This window comes from Anas acuta, chromosome 3, assembly GCF_963932015.1.
Source record: "Anas acuta chromosome 3, bAnaAcu1.1, whole genome shotgun sequence".
Taxonomy (NCBI): domain Eukaryota; kingdom Metazoa; phylum Chordata; class Aves; order Anseriformes; family Anatidae; genus Anas; species Anas acuta.
In genome coordinates, this window is record NC_088981.1 from 90,694,865 (window position 1) to 90,716,368 (window position 21,504).

Sequence of the window (21,504 nt, forward strand, 5' to 3'; positions counted from 1 at the left end):
TCTTCAATCACCAGGTTTATAGAATTATCCACTTCTTGAACACCCGCCTGCTTCAGCCCTACCTCATCTGTTTCTTCTTAGAAACGAGGATTCAAAGAGCTGTGGAATTCAATAGTCCACTTTAACAAGTGCAGTAGTGTATGTGATGTGGCCAGGGCAAGAGGAAATAAATACATTCACTGGATTTAATTCCAAAACCACTGAAATAAAGTACAGTGAAATAATATAAAAACTCACAAGCTATAAAACAGAAAAAAAAAAAAAGAAAAAAAAACATAGCATGTATCATCTCTAAGTATCATGACAACATGTATCTTTCATTTTATCTCTAAATGGCAGGAAAGTTGGTACTTGTTTATCATTAAAAAATGTACATACAGCTAACTGAATTCCAGAATAGTTTCAACACTGATTTTTTTTCCACAGCTTTTCCTAAGGAAACTAGATTATTTAAACTATTTTCCTCTTTGAAGTAATTGGTATGAAGGAAATACTGTACTTAAAATGAAGTAAAGTATTGGACAGTTTTGCGATCAAAAAAAAAAAGTCACCTATGCTGCCAATATTTAATTATTTAAGTTGCATGATTAAAGGGATTTTTTGTTGATGAAATATTTTTTTGTGTAACTGCAGAATTTTTTTATTGGTTGATGTAATATTTGAATTTCTGATCATTGGCTTATATTTTAAATAAATATTTTATATAACTTATATATTGGCACATATCTTACAACTGATGTCACACAAAGGCTTTTAGAAATCAGTCTATGCATGGATGAGTATGGAGATGACCACAAAAGTCAGAGATCAGTGTCTCTTCTATATAACTGCTGTTACATAAAGTAATCATCACAGTTTTTCAGTGAGGCTCAGACTGTAACTTCTTGGCACATGCAGCCTTTATATTTGTGCAATATAGAAACATTTTTCAAAGCAAATGGCTCTGGTTCTTGAGAAGAGAGAGCCCTTGGTTCTTGAGGGCAAACAATCACAGTTTAGTCCACCATTGATTTTCCAAACTAGTTGGCAGGCAGATTGTTTTCTGTTTTTGCTGTCCTACATATTATCTTGGAGCTTCTCACTGTATGTGGTTAATACTCACAGTATGGTCTTGTCTTTCAAGTACATCCACCTACCTCTTCCTGGAAATAGCTCTCTTCCTATAACCTTGTGTAATTGACTTGCCTGTCAGTCCTGGTGGTTGCCCATTATAAAAGAAGCTTTCATATATAAGATAGATATAAGAAAGAAGTGTATTTTGTCTTCTCTTTTTCACTGTTATTAGAAACTCTCATCAATTTCACGTTGCAGTTCTGAAGCACAATGTGAAACAATTTCCTTCCTTATTAACACAGGATAGAAGGAATGAGCATGCTCCAGATTCAGTGAAAAGGGAGCTTCCTTTGGGGCTTCAGCAGAAGACAGAGAAGGAGAGCGGTTGTCCTTGTCAGACTGGAGTTCCAGTGGGCTACGTTCTCTTCTGTATGCTTCAGGTAGTTTTGTGAAGTATTGCAGCCACAAGAAGGGGAGTGAGGAAAAGAAGCAGAAGAGGGAGTTGACATCTGTAATACTGTCCAATGTAGCATATGTGACCAATATTGCGTATCTGGGACTCTACTCACTTTTCTGAAGAAAAGTAGCAAGGTGTGACATACCTTCACTTGATTTCAAATAACATGGCCACGAGAGTTACTGATGATCCTAGGCACATCCACATTTGTATGCATAGATGTGCACACAACCGGAGTTAAAGGAACTATTTTACATAGCAGTAGAGAAGAATAAATATTTGATTTGCTGATATGAGACTGCAGATTTTGTGAGCAGAAACTTTTGAAAGCTCTTTCATTATTTTTCAAAGAAGCAGACAAAAATAATAATATTATGGAACTTCCTTATCAAATATTGAAGGATTAAATCCTTGTGCTTGTCCTCTTAACTGCTTTTCAAACTTAGAAGTCTCCCATTGATGATGTAGATTTGAGAAGCCTGGATAAGCAGATACAGTTTATGCGGTTTGCGCCAAGTATAGGCATTGATATACAAGTGTCTTTTAAATGAAGAATCAGTATGTTCTGGCAGTGTGAGCAGAATCTACAAGTCAAACTAAAAAGGATTTCCAATAAAAAGCAAAATTCTGTAGGTTATTCTGAATAATCATTTATGTTTGGGGAGTTGTATACACCTGAATAAATAAAATACACCTGAAGCAGGATGAAATTTGGAGCTAAACCATTATATAAAATAAATAAATACATTTAGACATATTTCCATTGATTTAATTTTGTAGTAACTTTTTAGCTTAGTAATTAAATTTATAACTTTTTTTTTTTTTTTTTGTAAACAAGTATAAAAACCAGCTATTTGTAAACATAGTTGTTTTAATAATAATTGCATGTATTTAGACATGGTATAAAATTTCCCCATCCATGCTAGTCTCTTAAGGTCAAGTCTAATGTAAAGTTGAGATTCACTTGGACAAACTGCTGATCCATAGCTGGGAAATGACTCAGATATTTCATCCCTTGAGGGATCCATTTGAAGTTAGAGCCAGATTGATGTGCTCTCAGTCAGTATTTGGAGGTAGGGTTCCACGTTTTTTTGTATTATTGTAATTGTGTTAAGTCAGTGGTACTCATCCTGGAACTCCTAACAGCAGACAAAGTTTTTGTCTGTGAGTATTGTCACTTTGCTCACAGATTTTGGAAGGAGTCATTCTTTATTCTCTACTATTAATGTCATTATTTAGGCTCTGTGTCCTCACCACACCTCATTTCTGTACTTTTTCTTCTGAAAAAAACTTCAGGCCAACAGAAGAAATGTAACCAGGAAAGGTGGATTTTTCCTTCCTGAAGTTCTGATAAAGCATTTTCTCTGTTGTTACCTTTTATCTTCTTCCTACAGTCTTTGGGCTTTTGAGAAATCCCAGTTGTGCCATCATGCACAGAATTTGTATAGGTTTGAAAAATATCTAGTGAGAGGGGAACAAATCCAGTCTTATATTAGCTGCACAGTCACCTGGACCTGGCATGTGGTTCCTACATTTTCTTCCTTCGTAGTTCATAAAATTACGGAGAATATAATATCCCCAATCTAATGCCATTTTATTTTATCAGTTACTACATATCGGGTTCATACTGGCTTAAGTGTTTTTTTAAATTGAAGGAAAACAGGAGGGAAGAGCAGCTGGGCTCACAAGTAGTAAAACAATTTTGTACTAATCCTTCTTCTGCCCTTCTGAACTGTTTGGAAGAATTTTACCACCTTAGAAGCAAGGGTTAGTGTAACTGAGCTTTAAGATAATTTAATATTACACTTTCATCCAATTTAGAAATCATGTCCTAGATCCAGTGGAGTGTGTAAGCTTTACATAAATCTAACTGTAAGAGTGTAAGGCATATGCATAGTTCACAAGCTTTGTGTTAATCACAGAATCACAGAATTTTGGGGGTTGGAAGGGACCTCGAGAGATCATCAGGTCCAACCCTCCTGCCAAAGCAGGTTCCTTAGAGCAGGCTGCCCAGGTAGGCATCCAGACGGGCCTTGAATATCTCCAGAGGAGACTCCGCAACCTCCCTGGGCAGCCTGTCCCAGTGCTCCGTCACCCTCACCACGAAGAAGTTCTTTCTGATGTTGGTGTGGAACTTCTTGTGCTCCATTTTGTGGCCATTGCCCTTGTCCTCTCCCCACAAACCATTGAAAAGAGGTTGGCTGAATCCCTCTGTCTCCCACACCTCAGGTATTTATAAACATTGATGAGATCCCCTTTCAGTCTTTTCTCTAGGCTGAACAGACCCAGGTCTCTCAGCCTTTCTTCATAGGGAAGATGCTCCAGGCCGCATATCATCTTTGTGGCCCTCCACAGGACTCTCAGGAGATCCCTGTCTTTTTTGTACTAGGGTGCCCAGAATTGGACACAGTAGTCCAGGTGAGGCTTGACCAGGGCAGAGTAGAAGGGGAGGATCACCTCCCTTGACCTGCTGGCCACACTAAGGACTCCGGCATTCTGCTACATCAGATCCTGAACTGGGATCCATCCCATTCCTAGTTTGTTCACTTATGTAGCTCATCAGTTAAAAATGACCTGCATCTCAAACCATTCCAGTGCCCTTTGTGAAATTGCAAAGGATCACAGCAGTTTTCTATGATTACTGATTAGGAACAGATTAAAAGCTTGATTAAATGACAGCTTAAGACACACCTTAGTTACATCTAGAGGGAAGGTAACAAGTGAAGAAGGAGCTTTTTGAGATAGTGAAATAATTCATCACAGCACCAACCAATTGTAACAGCTGGTGTCCCAGTCTCTATAAAACTATTTACCATTGCAATTGCCACTTAACCCAAAATCAGGATCTTTGGAACTCCTACAGGGTCTGGTATAGGAGTATTGGTATATATTTCATGAGTCTGTTCTAGGAAAGTACATTCTGAAGTCTGTTGGACTCTAATAGCTTTGAAAGATAACTGTGAAAACAGTTAAGAATTGTGATAAAAATACTAGAAAGAGCCATCAGTTTGCTAGTATGTTCTTCATTCTGTTTTCATATCCACTCACATCTAGTCATGAGCTATTTAAAATAATTGTTTTTAGGCATTGCACAAAGATTTCTCTTTTTTTTTTTCTTTTTTTCTTTTTTTTTTTTTTCATTTGGTTATTAGAAATGAGATAGCTGTAGCATTTAGATATAAAGGCTTGCATGCATAGGCCCTTCCAAAGAAGTTATGCCTTTATTTCTGGGAGAAAGAAAAAAAAAGTGGATAAAAAAAAAAAGTAGACAACTCTTTCTTTCCTCGTGTAAATCAGACCTATGAAATTTTGACATTTTTAGCATTAGGCATCTAAATCACTTTCTTTAACATGGATGAATGTTTTCTTGTAATAGTAATCTTTATGAGAATTGAAACAATTTGATAACAAACACCATTTTAGACGAGAACAGATAACAGAAAATGAAATAATGATGAGTTTAGAATTTGCAGGAAGAAGCTTTCTTCCCTTCATTTTCCGCTTGAAAATATTAGTATAAAAATTGATTGTCTCTAAAGCCTGTAACCTATTCAGCTGCTAATCTCCCAGCTCCTTTGAGTCATTTTTCATTCAAAGATAACCATTGTTGCACAGGTGACAAATGTGGGGGTTTTTTCTTCCTTTCCTTCTCCATTTATGGCATTTGCTGGAAACACCTTCTTTCAGTAATGCCTCAGTTGCTGCCATTTGTTCTGTTCGTGCTAATTTGCTGATAATCAAGTCATCTGCAGAAATGTTATGTGTCTCCCCAGGCAGGATGGCAATGCAACGGCAGTCTGATTTTCTGAGCCTGGCTCACTTGCGTTCTTCCACGGGAAATGCCATGTACTAAAGCGGGCAAGGTATTAAATAATCTCCTTGAGCTTTATTACATAGCCTCTAAGAAAGAGACATAGAAGACTGGGTTTGATTTTATAGCACAAAATAAGCAGTAGTTAGTTAGGTGTTTTACCATTGAAGTCACCTCTGTTCCTGAGGTAGGATAACTGCCCAGGGTTGTGCTGCCTTAACAGTTTGGTTTCAAGAGCGTTGCAATTAAAAACAGAGGGGCTGTTTCATTTCTGGATCCTGAGGTGTACAACTTCTAAAAAGAATGTCTGACATTTGCCTTTTCATGCATCTTCATGGAACTTTGCTGCTTGTGTTTATATAAAACTTTATTGTTGTTTTAGGAGGAGGAAGATTTACAATGTGAATATTACAATGTCACTGCTTTGATGCTCCTCAAAATAGAAAACTTCCCTTTGAGGACAAGAAGACAGCTTCACTTGAATAATGTAAAATGTCAGTTTTTCTTCTTGAATTGTGTTTTTGTTTGTTTGTTTTAACATTTTTTTAATTATATAAATAAAATCTGCAAGTCCTTATATATCAAAAATATTTTAGCTATTTTAGCTACTGGGAAAGTTGTGGTTAAAGATGTGAATTTTCTAGTAGCACAATAAAGTATGTTCTACAAATGTGTAGATCAGAATGTGATGGATGTTTTAAAGCCTGCGACTATGTGTGCTTCAGTGGAATTAGGCAAAATGCTGAATACACCATCAAGCAGAGCAAAGGGTTGAGACATTGCCCAAGGAGAAATCCAAGCCCCTGTTAGTTTCCAACTCTCTGTTAGATTCAGGTTTTAGGCATGAAATTGCACAAGTGAAAACAATTTTCCTAAGTGAACCCTAGTGCCCTGTACCAAGGATTTTCTTCTGTAATGAATTCTTTAGCCTCAGAGCCTGGAAGCCTGTAACAAACAAAATAAAACCACTGCGTTGTAAACAAATAATAAAAAAATCTTGCACATTGGATACGATGGAGAATATGCAAATATGGGAAATAAACCAAGCAAATAAAGGCAAGCATCCTATTAGTCTCTACCAATCATAATAGGATGTAACTGGGTAATTGTCAGCAGATTTTTTAGGATAGCGACTGAAGATGTAAGAGCTTAAAAATGTTAACATTTATGAGACAACTGCAGAGAACTCCTGCTAAAGCTCTTGATGTACCAGAAATCTTGGCCAGATAATCACAATCCTGAAAGTTGTTTGAATTACAATGATTGCTTTCTGAAAATACCAGCTGCTGGCTGCAGTTTCCAATGGAAAACTATAGATTCATCTGACTTGCAAAAACATTTTCTAACACATGGCATTATTCTTAATACTATCTTATGGAAATAATCATAGCTCCAGTTACTTTTTATTAATATCAACAATCTGTTTCAGCAACTGGTGAACTTCAGCAAAATAAAGAGCATAAATCAACCCCATATTTATATTAGTAAAAATGTATGATGTGGCAAAGTACTGCACTGAAAATTTTCTTTCCAAGTTTAACAGCAGAAGCCTAGTCCCTGTTGGATACCTGTCTGTTTGTATCTGTTTTCTCATATAACAGGGAATATACTAGTGTGGGGTTGTTTTGTTGTTGTTGTTTTGCAACACAGTACAAAAAGATTTATCATTGCAGGCTTTTCTGAGTTTTAAATTATTGAGTTGTTATTCTTAACTCTTAAAAAAAAAAAAAAAAAAAAAAAAGGAAAGCATCCTTTTCTCTAAAATGGAGAGGCATGGATTTCATGGAGGGACCACTCAGCTGGATGGTCACACTCAAACAGGTGTGATTAATAGCTTGATGTTCAGGTGGAGACCAGTGATGAGTGGTGTCCCTCATGGATATGTATGGGTACCAGCACTATTTAATGTCTTTGTTGGTGGCATGGACAGTGGGATTGAGTGTGCCCTCAGCAAGTTTGTCAATGACACCAAGCTGTGTGGTGTGGTTGACACTCTGGAGGGAAGGAACCCAAACAGGCTTGAGAGACATTAATAAGGTGATGAAGTCATTTGGTCACTATAGATACACTAAGAAGCTGAAGACACTTAAGAAAAGGAGGGAGAACAGGATAAAGAAAATACTTTGTCACCTAACAGCAGGTAGGAGAGTTTTCTGAGACTGGGGGATAGGGCAGCTCAACACTGAAAATATACTCGAAATACTAATCTGGAAAAGCAAAATCATAGAATCATAGAATCATAGAATATCCTGAGTTGGAAGGGACCCTTAAGGATCATCAAGTCCAACTCTTGACACCGCACAGGTCTACCCAAGTTCAGACCATGTGACTAAGCGCACAGTCCAATCTCTTCTTAAATTCAGTCAGGCTCGGTGCAGTGACCACTTCCCTGGGGAGCCTGTTCCAGTGTGCAACCACCCTCTCTGTGAAGAACCCCCTCCTGATGTCAAGCCTAAACTTCCCCTGCCTCAGCTTAACTCCGTTCCCGCGGGTCCTGTCGCTGGTGTTAATGGAGAAAAGGTCTCCTGCCTCTCGACACCCCCTTACGAGGAAGTTGTAGACTGCGATGAGGTCTCCCCTCAGCCTCCTCTTCTCCAGGCTGAACAGGCCCAGTGCCCTCAGCCGTTCCTCGTACGTCTTCCCCTCCAGGCCTTTCACCATCTTCGTAGCCCTCCTCTGGACACTCTCCAACAGTTTCATGTCCTTTTTATACTGTGGTGCCCAGAACTGCACACAGTACTCGAGGTGAGGCCGCACCAGCGCAGAGTAGAGCGGGACAATCACCTCCCTCGACCTACTAGCGATGCCGTGCTTGATGCACCCCAGGACACGGTTGGCCCTCCTGGCTGCCAGGGCACACTGCTGGCTCATATTCAACTTGTTGTCTACCACGACCCCCAGATCCCTCTCTTCTAGGCTGCTCTCCAGCGTCTCATCGCCCAGTCTGTACGTGCAGCCAGGGTTTCCCTGTCCCAGGTGCAGGACCCGGCACTTGCTCTTATTGAACTTCATGCGGTTGGCGATCGCCCAGCTCTCCAACCTATCCAGATCCCTCTGCAAGGCCTTTCATAGGCGTTTATTTCAAAATAAAAATTAAATGAGTTAAATAAAAATGTTCTTGTAAAAAGAACATCTACATGTTCTTTAAATAAAAATTAAATAAATAAAAATGTTCTTCAGCCTTACACTTGATCCAGATGGAAGCGTTTACAAAAAATAAAATAACATCTTGGACAGAGAGTATGCTAATACTCTTCCTCAGAACTATATGAGGAAAGAAAGTAATATTTTATACTCGACATTTGCCACAAACTCTTTCAACTTGTGGTGTTATCATCATATCCCACAGCAGAGGTGGCCTACTGAACATGATTTTGTTGTTGTTGAATGTACTTTCAACAGGGATCCCTGCAATTGTCTGTATTTTCTGCTACCTCTGAAAATACATCATAATTTCTGCATTTCCAGAATAGAGTTCTTTGCTCTTTCTTCTGGCTCCATTAGTGGTACATTGAAATCCTGCTGAGCTGTTACAGTTTCCAAAGCAGCAGATTAATACTATACTGTTATATTTATGCACCTTATTTTTCACTTAATCCACCAAAAGTATGTAGGACTCTAACTCTGTGAGTTGTGGTGGTAAGGCTTAGTCATTTTGCATGGCATTAGGATTGTAGAAGTTTCTCCATTGCCTTCATTTATCTGTGCCATGGTTTCTTGCTTGTAACATGGATATTTTCATTCTCAGCTTTAAAAGGTTCTCTCCAAAAAGTGTCTTCCCTCTTAACATTTGATTCATGAATTTTTGAGAGGATATAATCAGACAGTGTCTGCCCCTCCCTTCCCCCCAAATAAATAAATAAATAAATAGAAATGAGGGAGAAAAATGCTGAAGTGGTCTGTGGAAATACTGCAAAATGTCATTAAAAGTAGTGTCTTGACTAATAATAGAAATGCTCCTTATTGAATCTGACCAACACTGTTTCTTTTCCCTTCCCTTCCCTTGCCTTCCCTTCCCATTACAGACCTTGCAATATTGATATTACGTCTTTATTTCTTTTCTGGCTTTGTTCCTCCAAATAGTAATAAAATGGTTATATGCAATTGTATATAAGAGCATACAAAAACACTATATTTCAATTTCATAGCAGTTTATTCTCTTTTCTTGTGGTCTGTGTTTATTCTCCCTTTCTTTCTGTAGCTTTTACAAGTTTTTGCAGCTTGCCAACCCACCAAGTGCAGAGTGAGCAGAATAGAAAGAGACTGCCTGCACCTCTATTTTAATGAGCCATGGAAGAAAGATAGGGACATCTTCTAACATCTCCCTGTATTTGACAACTTATTGTAAGCATTACAAGTAAAGCATTACAAGTAGAGCAGTCCTCCAAAAGACAAGGGAGACCCAGTCTGAGGGTTTTTCAGTCTTCACTCAGATAGAAGGCAATGTCTTCTGCCAGGTCCACTGTTGCAAATTTGCATCTTTATTTTCATAGTCTACTTATTTGAAAAATTCCCAGTCCAAACCAGTTTAATCTAAATTTAACAGATGTATGCACATGTATGTTGCGTATCAGCTACACTATTGCTCTGTCAGGCAGTCTTAGCCATACAGCAGCTGCCCAGCTCACTCACCTAGAATAGGGTGTGTTTTTACTAATCTGCTCCTTTCACACGAATCGGCAGAAGATGCGTATGTGGTGGTTGTGGTTCCAGGTGTCTGCAGTGGCCCTGGTGGTGGGAAGGTGAGGTCGGTGCTACTATGGTGTACCATGTCCCATTTAATAGAGAATGGGGATGAAATGAGAAGTTACAGTGAGGTTCTCTAACCAGTTTAGTACCAGTTTATGTACTAAATGCTCAGTGAAAAAATATTTTTACCTAATTTAAAAAAAAAAAAAAAAAAAACCATTTTTCATATGCTATCTGCACATACTTAGTGTGCTTTGTGGTTATTTATAAATGACAGTAACTGTGAAAACTGTTTAATATATCAGGGAACATTTCCATATGATGAGGATGACCAAATAGTGGCACAGGCTGCCTAGAGAGGTTGTGGGGTCTGCTCCTTTGAGATCTTCAAAAGCCGCCTGGACCTGGGCCTGGGCACCCTTTGGGTGGCCCTGCTTGAGCAGGGGTTGGACCTGATGGGCTCCAGGGCCCTGCCAACCTCAACTGTTCTGTGATTCTGTGATATTTGCTAAACAAAATCTGACTTCAGTTCCCTCTTGGTAGAAATCCGTGTGCAGTTCTACAAAGACCCATATTTAGTCCAACCAAGATCAACTTAAACTCTTTTTCTTGCAAGAGCATGAAAGTTTTCCTATTTTCATCAGTGAATAAAAACTGAGCCATGAAAAAAAAAAAAAGTAAAAACAGGTTTATGTTTGGTTTGTTGATGTGTTTTTTTGTTTGTTTGTTTGTGTTCTGTTTATCCTTTCTGTGCTATAATTCAAAGGCTATAATTTTTTATTCTGACAGAAAATTGAAAACTTTGTAGAAAACGGGTTATGGCAGCACAACTACCAAATAACTACTCAGAAGAATAATGATGAATGCAAAAACTTTGAAAAGGTTAACTTTCAAATATCTTTAGCGTGTTCGTAAATATTTTTTCTTTCACCATTAATGTTTTTGGACAACAGCATGTGTAGAATAAAAACAGTATCTTTATATTTCCATTCCATATTTCACTGCAGTATTGTGAGCTTCTTAGTTCTTTTGTGACTGTGGGAAGTCTGATAATTCATATCAACGGCTTGCAAAAGCTAATATAATACCATAAAGAGCTCAATTGAATTAGCAGCTATTGTGACCTTCAAAATTAATAGAATGTGGTAAAGGTGAAATGGAAAATCTCATGGAAATATGAGGTTGAAATTTTGTTAACATATTGGTCACCTAAATAGGTGATGAAAGGAAATGGTTGGAGAACTTCAATAAAAACCTAAATACCTTTACTGCTATCAGAAAATATAATTTCAGAAAGTAGACCCAAATACTTGTGTTACAATTTGAAGTTAGTAATTACTGTGCTTTGCCTGTCCTATCTTTGATCAGAAAACCTACTTTGTGTGTCTCTACTTCATGTTTTTCTGCTGTTTCCATAAGCTCTTCTCCTGAAATCTGCAGTAGCTTGCTGTTTATTTTCATTGCTTTTGAGACCACTGGACCATTACATGCATAATACAGCAGAGAACAGAATCCACCACCCAGCTTAGCTTGGTGCTCTGCACACATCACATCAGATCTGCAATACGAATAAAGGAAGGGGAGAAAGGATTTAGAGAGGAAGAGTAATAAATATATTCTGAGACGGCCTGAATCATCAGAACCAGAAATGGTTTTCTTTGGCTGTACATAGTGGATTATACAGCTGAATTAAAGGTAGCAAAGAAAGAAAAGAAAAAAAACTCACCAAGGTGGAGCATGGAAAAAGATTAATTTCCAGAGACTTTGACACTTGAGAGATAAGTTTTGCAGAAAGTTGATGTCACGTAGCTTTGTTGAATTAGTTTCCTGGAGCCAACTGTTCAGTTGTTTCATGGCAACAGTGAAAGAGGTACTTGCACAATGTTCAGTTTAAGAGAAGAAATAACAAAGCCAAAAAAAAAAAAAAAGGCAGAATTGACTGTCACAAATCAAAGAATGTGACTGTTTCTCGGTGAACACAGAATGTATTTGAGGAAAGAAAGAACAATCAGATAAGGAAGTAAAAAGAGTCCTTCCCACCCCCGGTAAAACCTACAGTAATTTAGTAGAGCAAAAACCTGTTCATCAGAGTAAGTTAGGAAGCCTGCTTCAGGACACTGGAGGCAGCTCCAGGAATGTTCTGCAAGAAACCGATTTTCCATGAAGTTACTGATGTAGTCTTTTCTTTTAGTTTTTTTCTGTTGTACTCTGACAAGTTCAGTGCTTGACAGATAAACCATGACTATTAAATAGTATAGGAGACCAGAGATCAAGCTGTCCTATGTTGAATTAGCCTCAGACTCGCTGTATGACCTTTGGATTCTGTTCACTCACTGCAATTCCTGCTGCACATTCTTCTGCAGTCTTCGTGGGATAATTGCGATGTGATTCTGCTTGCCAAGTGATAATTCACTCTTCCATTCTTTAGCTGTATGGTTTTTAAGATTTCCAGGGCTGCTTCAGTGAGGTCTTTATTTACTTCCTTTTCTAATGGTGGGGTGTCTGATAATTCAGATCAACTGCTTTTGAAAGCCAGTATCATAAAGGGCATGAGGCTCAGTGAATTAGCTGCTATTGCAACCTGTCAAGCTCCGTACATTAAATACTGAATTATATCCAATAGCAATCATGTCCCACAAAGGTAAGTTCCAAAATTGTTTTTCTGCCAAGGAGTAGCAGATCACCCAGAGGGGCTGTGTGACAGGCAGAACCAACTGTCCTTAACTCAGTGCAGTTCAGCACAAACTCTTTCTTATGAAAATGCTTGGGAACAGAACTCTAATACTGTACATGCAGATACTTCTGATCAGCAGTTTTAAATCCACTGCCTAGTATCTTAAGACCAACCACAGATAACTCCATGTTTTTTCTAAGATCCTTTGAAAAGGATCACATGTGTTCATGAAACATAAATCTTCGATTTTGTTTCTCTGAAATAGGAATATGTATGTTGTCAGTGATTTTTTTTTCTTCTTTCTTTTCCCAGAATAAAATTTCTTTCCTCAAATGAATCTTAACTTTACTTAGTTTTGAAAACTCAGTATGTCAATGTGCAAATTGAATCTTCAGGATTCATTTGCAATGAACAATTTTAAAATATGTGTTTATATATATCAGCACTATGAGCATTCATTAAGTATCAGTAACTTATTCTTGGCAACAAATACTAATTGTTATTAATAAAAATGTGATTACATAACGACAATTTCCCTCACTTTCAATGGGATCAGTTGCACACCCAATCAGAAGACTTCATCTTGGTGCCACTTTCCTTGATGATTGTCTGATGTGAGAGAAAACATCCTCTTATAAATTGGATACTCAGCATATATTCAGCATATTGAGAATCCACAATATCTATGAAAAGTGATTTCTCTTGAGCAAAATCTTAAATTCAGGGTTTATCTGGTTTGGAACAGATTTGAGAATCTTACGTTTGGAAGTAAATCCAGACCCCATAATATAAATGTTACTTGCCTTGCTAGAATATATGGCTGATTCATGATATGATAACTTTAATATCACAATCCAGATTATAGATTGTATTAAGGTTGGAAGAGACCTTCAAGGTCATCTGGTCCAACCATCACCCTACTACAAATATCACCCACTAAACCATGTCCCTAAACACCACGTCCAACCTTTCCTGGAACACCCCCAAGGACAGAGACTTCACCACCTCCCTGGGCAACCTGTTCCAGGGCCTGACTGCTCTTTCTGAGCAGAAATGTCTCCTACTTTCCAACCTGAACCTCCCCTGGCACAACTTGAGGCCATTCCCTCTAGTCCTATCACTAGTTACCTGTGAGAAGAGGCTGACCCCCAGCTCCCCACACCTTCCTTTCAGGCAGTTGTAGAGAGCAATAAGGTCTCCCCTGAGCCTTCTCTTCTCCAGCCTAAACAACCCCAGCTCCCTCAGCCACTCCTCACAAGACTTGTGTTCTGTTATGGGCATTTTGATTTACATTTTGACTAGATGCTGCAAGATTGTGCCACTCTGTGCATGTTCACATGATCAGTGACATATGGTGATGCTCTTAGCTTTGTCTGAGAAATCACTTGTCTTAAAGTAGTGTGTGAAGAAATCATAAATAACGTGAATGTGTTAGCATGAGAATTAACACATTTGTGACAAGTACTGCTACCTGTATATTAGTTTAACATCATACCATTTAGACTGGATCTGTTTAATGCCCCAGCAACTTTGAATAGAAATTGAATTTATAAGTACTTCTCTTCATGAGATCATGTAGACAGGCCTCTGTATGTCCATCCAATTCCTGTCTCTGGAATACCAGAAAGACATGATTGACAACATTTTTGTTCATGGCTAGTCAGATGAATCTGATTATGATATAAATTAGATAAATGTGCCCATTTTGTTATGTGGCATATTTTCCATCTACAAGTCTGTCTGCCTGGAAGCTAACCACTCGACACCAGATCATATTTTCCATGATTCATCAGGTCTGCAGAACACCGTAACAGAAAACTTTAGCAGACATAACTCTCCTCACACTGTAAGTGGGAAATCAAAGGCTCCATATGCCAAAATATCTTTAAAGACTTGGGCTTAGCTTTAGGTGTGTATATATGTAGGCTTTGATTAGTTCTTAAAACATGGATGTCAAGCAGGATTCAACCAGTTGGTTTCTAGAGTTAAAATATTTTTAGCTTCCCTCCTCAACAGCCTACTGTTCCACCTGAAACTCTTGTCACAAAATGATGTTCTTTAAATAAGCAAGCAGTCTTTTACAGACTTTATGGAGCAGATTCCCTTGTCTTCATAAGAAAGCCACAGGACCTGAAATATAAGGGAAAGTTTTCATGGTGATACTAGAGATATCTTAGGAGGTTTCTGATACCAGTGAGAACTTGATACCTTTGATGTTAAAGAATTACGACTGAAACAGACCTATTTGACATTAAATTTGGTCAAAGATTATTTAGCTGCTGTCAGCTACACTTTCTGTGTCAAACAGTTGTATCCCATCCTTCTTTAAAGTAAAAATTTTGTAGGTTTTGATTAAAAAGGATGACTCTTTCAAACCACTAAAGAGCTAGTCACATCTAGTACCTTCATTTACTATTTTTAGCCTATGGAACTGTCTTAAATCAATGGCAATATGATCCCTAATAGACATATCAAGGAAAGTCACTTGTAAGTTTGGCAAAAGAATAGATTTCTGAGCTGTGACAGCACTTTCCTTGTCTTCTGTGATTACAGGCAAATTCCACCTGAATTTCCTGAAAGTGATAATAGAAATGCATTTTAACGTGGGAACACAATTTCATGTAAAATATTGATATATCAATACTATTTCCTAATTTTTATCCTTTGTATTCTTTAAGAGCTGGTAACAGCTCTCACATCTTCAGTGTTCAATGTATTCCAGTCTTCTATCTTCGAAAATTGAAATAATCCAGATCTTTGCCAATAATTTTTGCGGATGTCTCAAAAAGGAATGAATAACAAAGCTGTCTGAACTCAGTCTGTTAAGAAGATTTTCATCTGATGGAAAACTTCTTATTGAGTAGTTAATCACTTAGAAATCAGAACTCCTTGGTATCACTGGAGTATGTGTTTAATTTGAATATTGATAAAATAGCTGCAGACATCCATTTATTATTTCATGAAGGCTTCTGTCATAACTTCAGGAGGTCAAGACAATTCATTTAGTTATTTGTGCTCTTAACACAAGATATAATAATTTTCATGCTGCCTTTTGCAGGGAAAAAGAAGTTCAAATAAATCATAAGAACAAAATATAACACAAAGTGTTTGTGTCATTAGTGGAATATACAAGTAGGCAACACATTTCAAACAAGTATGTAATGTGAGGTGTTTACTCATTTTCTTTTTGCATCCTCCAGAAATTATGAGAAAATTGTAAGAAAGTTACCTTATATATATACACATATATATAATGTAATATATATTGAGATCTTGAGAAATTAGAGGACTGGGCAATCACCAACAATATGAAGAAGAGTAAATTCCAGATTCTGCACCTAGGGTGGGGTAATTCTGGATAAACTTAGGGACTGGGGGACCAGAGAGTGGAGAACTGCCCTATTGAAAGGGATCTGGGGGTTCTGGTTGACAGCAGGCTGAATATGAGCCAACAGTATGCCTTGGCAGCCAAAAGGATCAGCTGTGCCCAGGGGTCCACCAAGCATGGCACTGCTAGCTGATCAAAGGAAGGGATTGCCCCACTCTGCTCTATGGTGGTGCGGCCTCACCTCCAGCACTGTGTGTGTGGTTTTGGGTGCCACAGTATAAAGACATGACGCTATTAGAGAGCGTCCAAAGCAGGGCTACAAAAATGGTGAAGGGTCTAAAGGGCAAGACATATGAGGAACAGCTGAGGTCCCTTGGTTTGTTCAGCCCAGAGCAGAGCAGGCTGAGGGGAGGCCTCATGGCGGCCTGCAGCTCCCTCATGAGGGGAGTGGAGGGGCAGGCGCTGAGCTCTGCTCTCTGGGGACAGCGACAGGACCCGAGGGAATGGCATGGAGCTGGGACAGTGGAGGGTCAGTCTGGGTGTGAGGGAAAGGTTCTGCACCCAGAAGGTGGTCGGGCACTGGAACTGCTCCCTGGGGCAGTGATCATGGCACTGAGCTTGCTGTGGTTCAAGAAGCATTTGACAATGCTCTCAGACAAGCGGTCTGATTTTGGGATGTTCCTGTGTGGAGCCAGTAGTTGGACTTTATGATCCTTGTGGGTCCTTTCCAACTCAGGATACTCTATGATTCTATGATATATTAATGAAGTTATGCGGGTATTTTAGCTGTAATTTGTAGAACTTGGCATTGACTTCTGCACATCAGTCCTAGATTAAGTATTGCTTCAGCAGCAACTTTTATGCATTACATAATGCTGCAAGTTTTAGTACATTTTATTGAAGGAAACTGTGCAATAGTATATATACAAATTAAACACTTGCCAAAGTAGTTGGTATATTAAATATGCAAATTCACTTTAAGGAAGACATGTAACTGAATTAGCACTGAAAAGTCCCTGATATTCTGTGATTTACTTGGTGAGACCTTCAGAGAAATTTAATATTGTGGAGTTAGCAAAGCCATGAAAACTTTTGCCCATAAGAACAAAAGCCTCTAACTGAAGTTTAATGAGAAAAGTATTAATAATTGTCCCCAAACTAGGGTAAAGGGGAACAGGAAACTTGCTGTGCTTTGGTACTATTGATTATGGCCTCCTAGAATGCTTCATTATCAGCCAGCCATGCATTGCTTATAAATGCATTAGAGTTCTGGGACAGATCGCTCATTGTTAAAATTGGCAGCTCAATCCCTAAAGGCAGACAGGGTGCAGAGCCTAGATATGTGTGGTCCCTCAGTAACATCCCTCTTGCACTTCTACCTTCTTTCCAGGTAATTTTGTTACAGACTATAAAGTATCCTATTGATTGAGCTCTGCAAGTTGTAAATGTGATTTATGAGCTATATTTGATTAAAAGTGTGGCTGCTCTGGGGGACACAGACATTTCTTCCCCCTTGGTCTAACACTGTGTAAATCACTTAAATCCATTGCCTGAGAGAGTACGCCCTTATAAAAAACTAGTAAAAATGGAAAGTTGTGTTGGAAAACTAGGTAGGATAGCTATATTTTAACCAGACTGCTAGGGCAAAAAAAAAAAAAAAAAAAAATTGCATGGATATAAAAGAACCAAAACCACAGCAAACATTATTCACTGCTGGATGAAGTAATACAGTTTTTCTGGCAATTTTGTAACTACAGCCATTTGAAGTTAGTAAATTATCACTGGACAGCATGTTACATAGCTAAACTGTCACTCCTGACATTGTCTTTTTAATTATACTTTTATTTGGTATACAGTGTTATGTATCCAGTTTTGCATCATCAGGAAGGAAGCTTTGTCTCTGAAAAAAACATGCAGAATGTGATGATAACACTAATAGATTTTAAGCAGAAAACACGTTTGCCCCCTTTCCAGGAAACAAATATTTGGCTTTCAAATTCTTTACATGTAAAATAAGAGGTGTTTACTCACTTGGGACTTGAGCTACTTTAAGTTAGAACAATGTGAGCATACATAGAGTGAAGATATATGGTATGTGCTGGTGTCCTTACTGCTAATTAAGATGAGGCATTTTTGTGCGTCCATCTGACTTATGGCTGATATCTTGTGGCTGATATCCAGTGAGGCTATGCTGTGTAATTTTAAAAGAAAAATGTCCCTCTCTTTATCATCAGCCTATAAAATTGGCTAGGAGACCATGCTTACTATACCAATTGATCAAACTAACCTTGCAATGTACTGCAACTTTTTTTCCTATATTAATCATATTCCTAATGAGAATCATTTAGGAAGAAGAATATTTCAAGTCTTTGTATTTCAGGGTGTTAACGACTCAGGAAATTAATATTTAATAGGAATTGAAAAAGCATGTTCGGAAGCTGATTGGGTAACTTTTCTGTAGAATGCATCAACTTTTTTTTTTTTTTAAAGTAGCACAGCATCTTTCTGGGGACACAAGATGTAAATCCCTTTACTAATGTGCCTAGTAGACAGTAACAGAAGCCAAGTAATGAGATTTTAAAACATTTGACAAATTATTTAGGACTTCCTATACATTCACCCCACAAACCTATTCACCATTCATGAAACCATGGGTAGCTTTACATTCTTCTGACTTCTGACTGTAAATAATAAGTATTTCCTTCTTTTCGATCAAATTTGTTACTCACCATACTTAGTCTGACCTGTTGAATGGACAATATTAAGTTAAATACTAGTGCTAAGTTGCAGGCAATGGTTTCTTACTTTGTTTAGATTTCCAAGCCTTCTGATATGACAGAAATGTATGCTAAAATGATTGCATCACTCCTGGGGATGTGCTTTTGTTTTCTTCAGAGAGTTCTGCATGCAGAATAGACTTACAAAATATAGTACTGAGCTTTCTGGACAGAGGGACCTAGAAAATAGCAGCAATAATATTTTAAAACACTTCTAGTTCTAATTAGTTCATCTATAAAATGTGTGATTCCTCAAAATACTACATTACAGTCACAGTTAGCAACTGCTGTTAGCAAGTTAGCTGCAGTAGCACTGAACCCAAGCTGTGATAACCAAGCTCTACATGACTATTTATAAATATTGACTGTATACAGCAACTTGAATGAAGCCCTCTCTACAAAGGTGTACGTCTGTGAAGTAAGCTCTAGAGGTTGGGTAATTTTCTTCTCTTCTTAGCTCAAACCTGTCAGTATGCTTAACCAGTGTTGTCAAATTTCTCACTACGGTTTCAAAAAAGAAGTGAAGTCTCAGTTTCCTAGGCTTGAACATCCTCTGCTTTTCTGATATTTAGGATTGTATTTGTGACAGTAAGCTATAAAGCAGCTCTTCGCTCATGCAAACAGTGAGTCTACAAGCATGCCACCCTAATAAAAAATTACTTAACTGAAACTCTAGAACAGCCTTCTGTTTGCTTTATAGTTTATTAGCTTAATTTTGGTACTTCACTTCTTACTAGTGGAGCTTGTCTAACATAGATGTATTTACAATTTAAATATCTGTATCTGAGCTAGTCATTCTAGATTCTTTTAGTGAAGAGAAGCAGACATTTCTGAGACATACATTATCTTATGCATCTAAAACACTTCAGAGGAACCACGCACTCTTTGTGCCTATTTCCACTCACTGACTGTTAACAGTCTACCACACAAGTTGCTCATACTGGGTCAGGTGAACATTAGCTTATAAAGACGTTCATCTAATTCTAACAGTAAAGCCAGGAACCAAAATCAGTATATTTGTTTTTCAGCTGTAGGCACTGGTTGCTCTTTTCTTTTTGTCTCATGATATTAGAGATGCATTTCATGTTAGCTCTTATTACCAGCTACTTGTCTTGGTTTCAAGAGAAGAGACACTTTCTGAAACAAAAAATGACTTGTATCTTCTGATGTTTTCTGCTCTCCCAACATATGAAAAATATGTTCCTCACTGAGCAATGGTTTGCATAGATTTTACCCCTACTGCTTATACACTGCCAAAAGTGAGGGTCAGATTTTAGTTGGTTAACAATATATATATTGCAGTTGTGCATATCCATCATGACTTGGTATGTATACATAGGTACCTTTTCTACCATTATGAGCTTAAGAAGAGCTGTAGTCAATTGTAGTCTGTCAGGTCACTGTCTTACCAGATCATAAGAATATTTAGTGATCAATCTCTTAGGACAGGAGCACATGGCAGACAACATTGTCCAGCAAAACCACTGGAACAACAAAGAATGCTGAATTGATCCAAACTGGAGAAGTACGTGAAAATAGTCACATCTGTCCTGAACCATCAGGTTAGATAATTCTTCCTCACTCTCAGCCAGTTCTTACTCCATCTCTTCCAGGCTTCATTCTGTGCTGGTGAGCAGGGAAATAAAAGAGCAGTACATTGAAAATGTAAATCACCTCCCGGAGATACTGGGATTCTTGTTCTGACACTTGTGTGTTGTGTTTCAGCCTTCTGGGCCACAGTTGAAGATACAGGATCCCTAAGTGCCTTATGTGCATGGCTTATTTGTCCTCATGAGAATAAACACTTGAATAGGAACACAGATTTTCTCCAAAAAAAAGAAGATAGCTCTTATTTAAAAGGATTATTAAACAAATGGCTATTGTTTTATGGCATGGAAATTATAAACTTATATGTAAGTGTTAACTTACATTTCGGATGGGTTTTGTTTAGCTAGGATATGTATATAATTCATATTGACATTATTTGGATGCGTTTAACACCAATAATAAAACAGGAAATTTGATAATGAGCTCTCATTTATTTAAGGCTGCTACATCACCCTAAGGCAACAACAACAATATTTTTTTCATTATTACTTTAATCTGTCACTGAATTCTGAATAGAATACAGAGATACAAACACACCAAAAAAAAAAAAAAGAGGATTTTTCCTCAGATGGTCTCTAAAGGCATGAGATATACAGAAGCATTAAAAGGGAAGAAATCCTGTCAACATGCCTAAGGGTCATTGAAGTACAACTCTAACATTCCTGATTGTTGCTTAAACATTGAGGTTTTTCCACATAGGGCAAAGAAATTAGGCGGATCTCCAAGTGCCTTATAACAATTTTGCATAATCAGATTCTTTTCTCTTAAGTCTCACCTAAGTAATAAAGTCAGTTCTCCCAGTTGCTCTGCCCTTTCATCGTGTTGGCACTCTAACCAGACTGCCAAATACAGCAGGCTCCGTTTGTCCCATGGTGATGCAACTGCTGCTGCATTATCACTTCTGGGAAATTCTTACTAATTGTGAGTGCCAGTCTTCACATGGTAGTAAAGCCTAAACAAAAGAGAAATCTGTAAACCACTGTGGGCCACTGTTCTTTCCAGTGTTTGTGCCATTTTTCCCTCTGTGGGTATAGGAGCCTTTCATGTTTTCCCTTGTTTTTGAGTAGACAATGAAGATTTTGCTAGTTTTGTTCATTTTCATGCTCA

General features: G+C 38.0%; 1 protein-coding gene and 1 long non-coding RNA gene across 2 annotated transcripts in view; both read left to right on the top strand.

Moving 5' to 3' along the window:
• Nucleotides 1-21,504, top strand: part of EYS (eyes shut homolog) — an 830,760-nt gene that overhangs the window by 625,422 nt on the left and 183,834 nt on the right. The gene's annotated exons all lie outside the window — the stretch shown is intronic.
• On the top strand, nucleotides 4,326-6,474 carry LOC137853074 (uncharacterized). The gene is made up of 3 exons (XR_011094218.1): nucleotides 4,326-4,524; nucleotides 5,284-5,373; nucleotides 5,704-6,474. It is a non-coding gene; the product is annotated as an uncharacterized lncRNA (long non-coding RNA).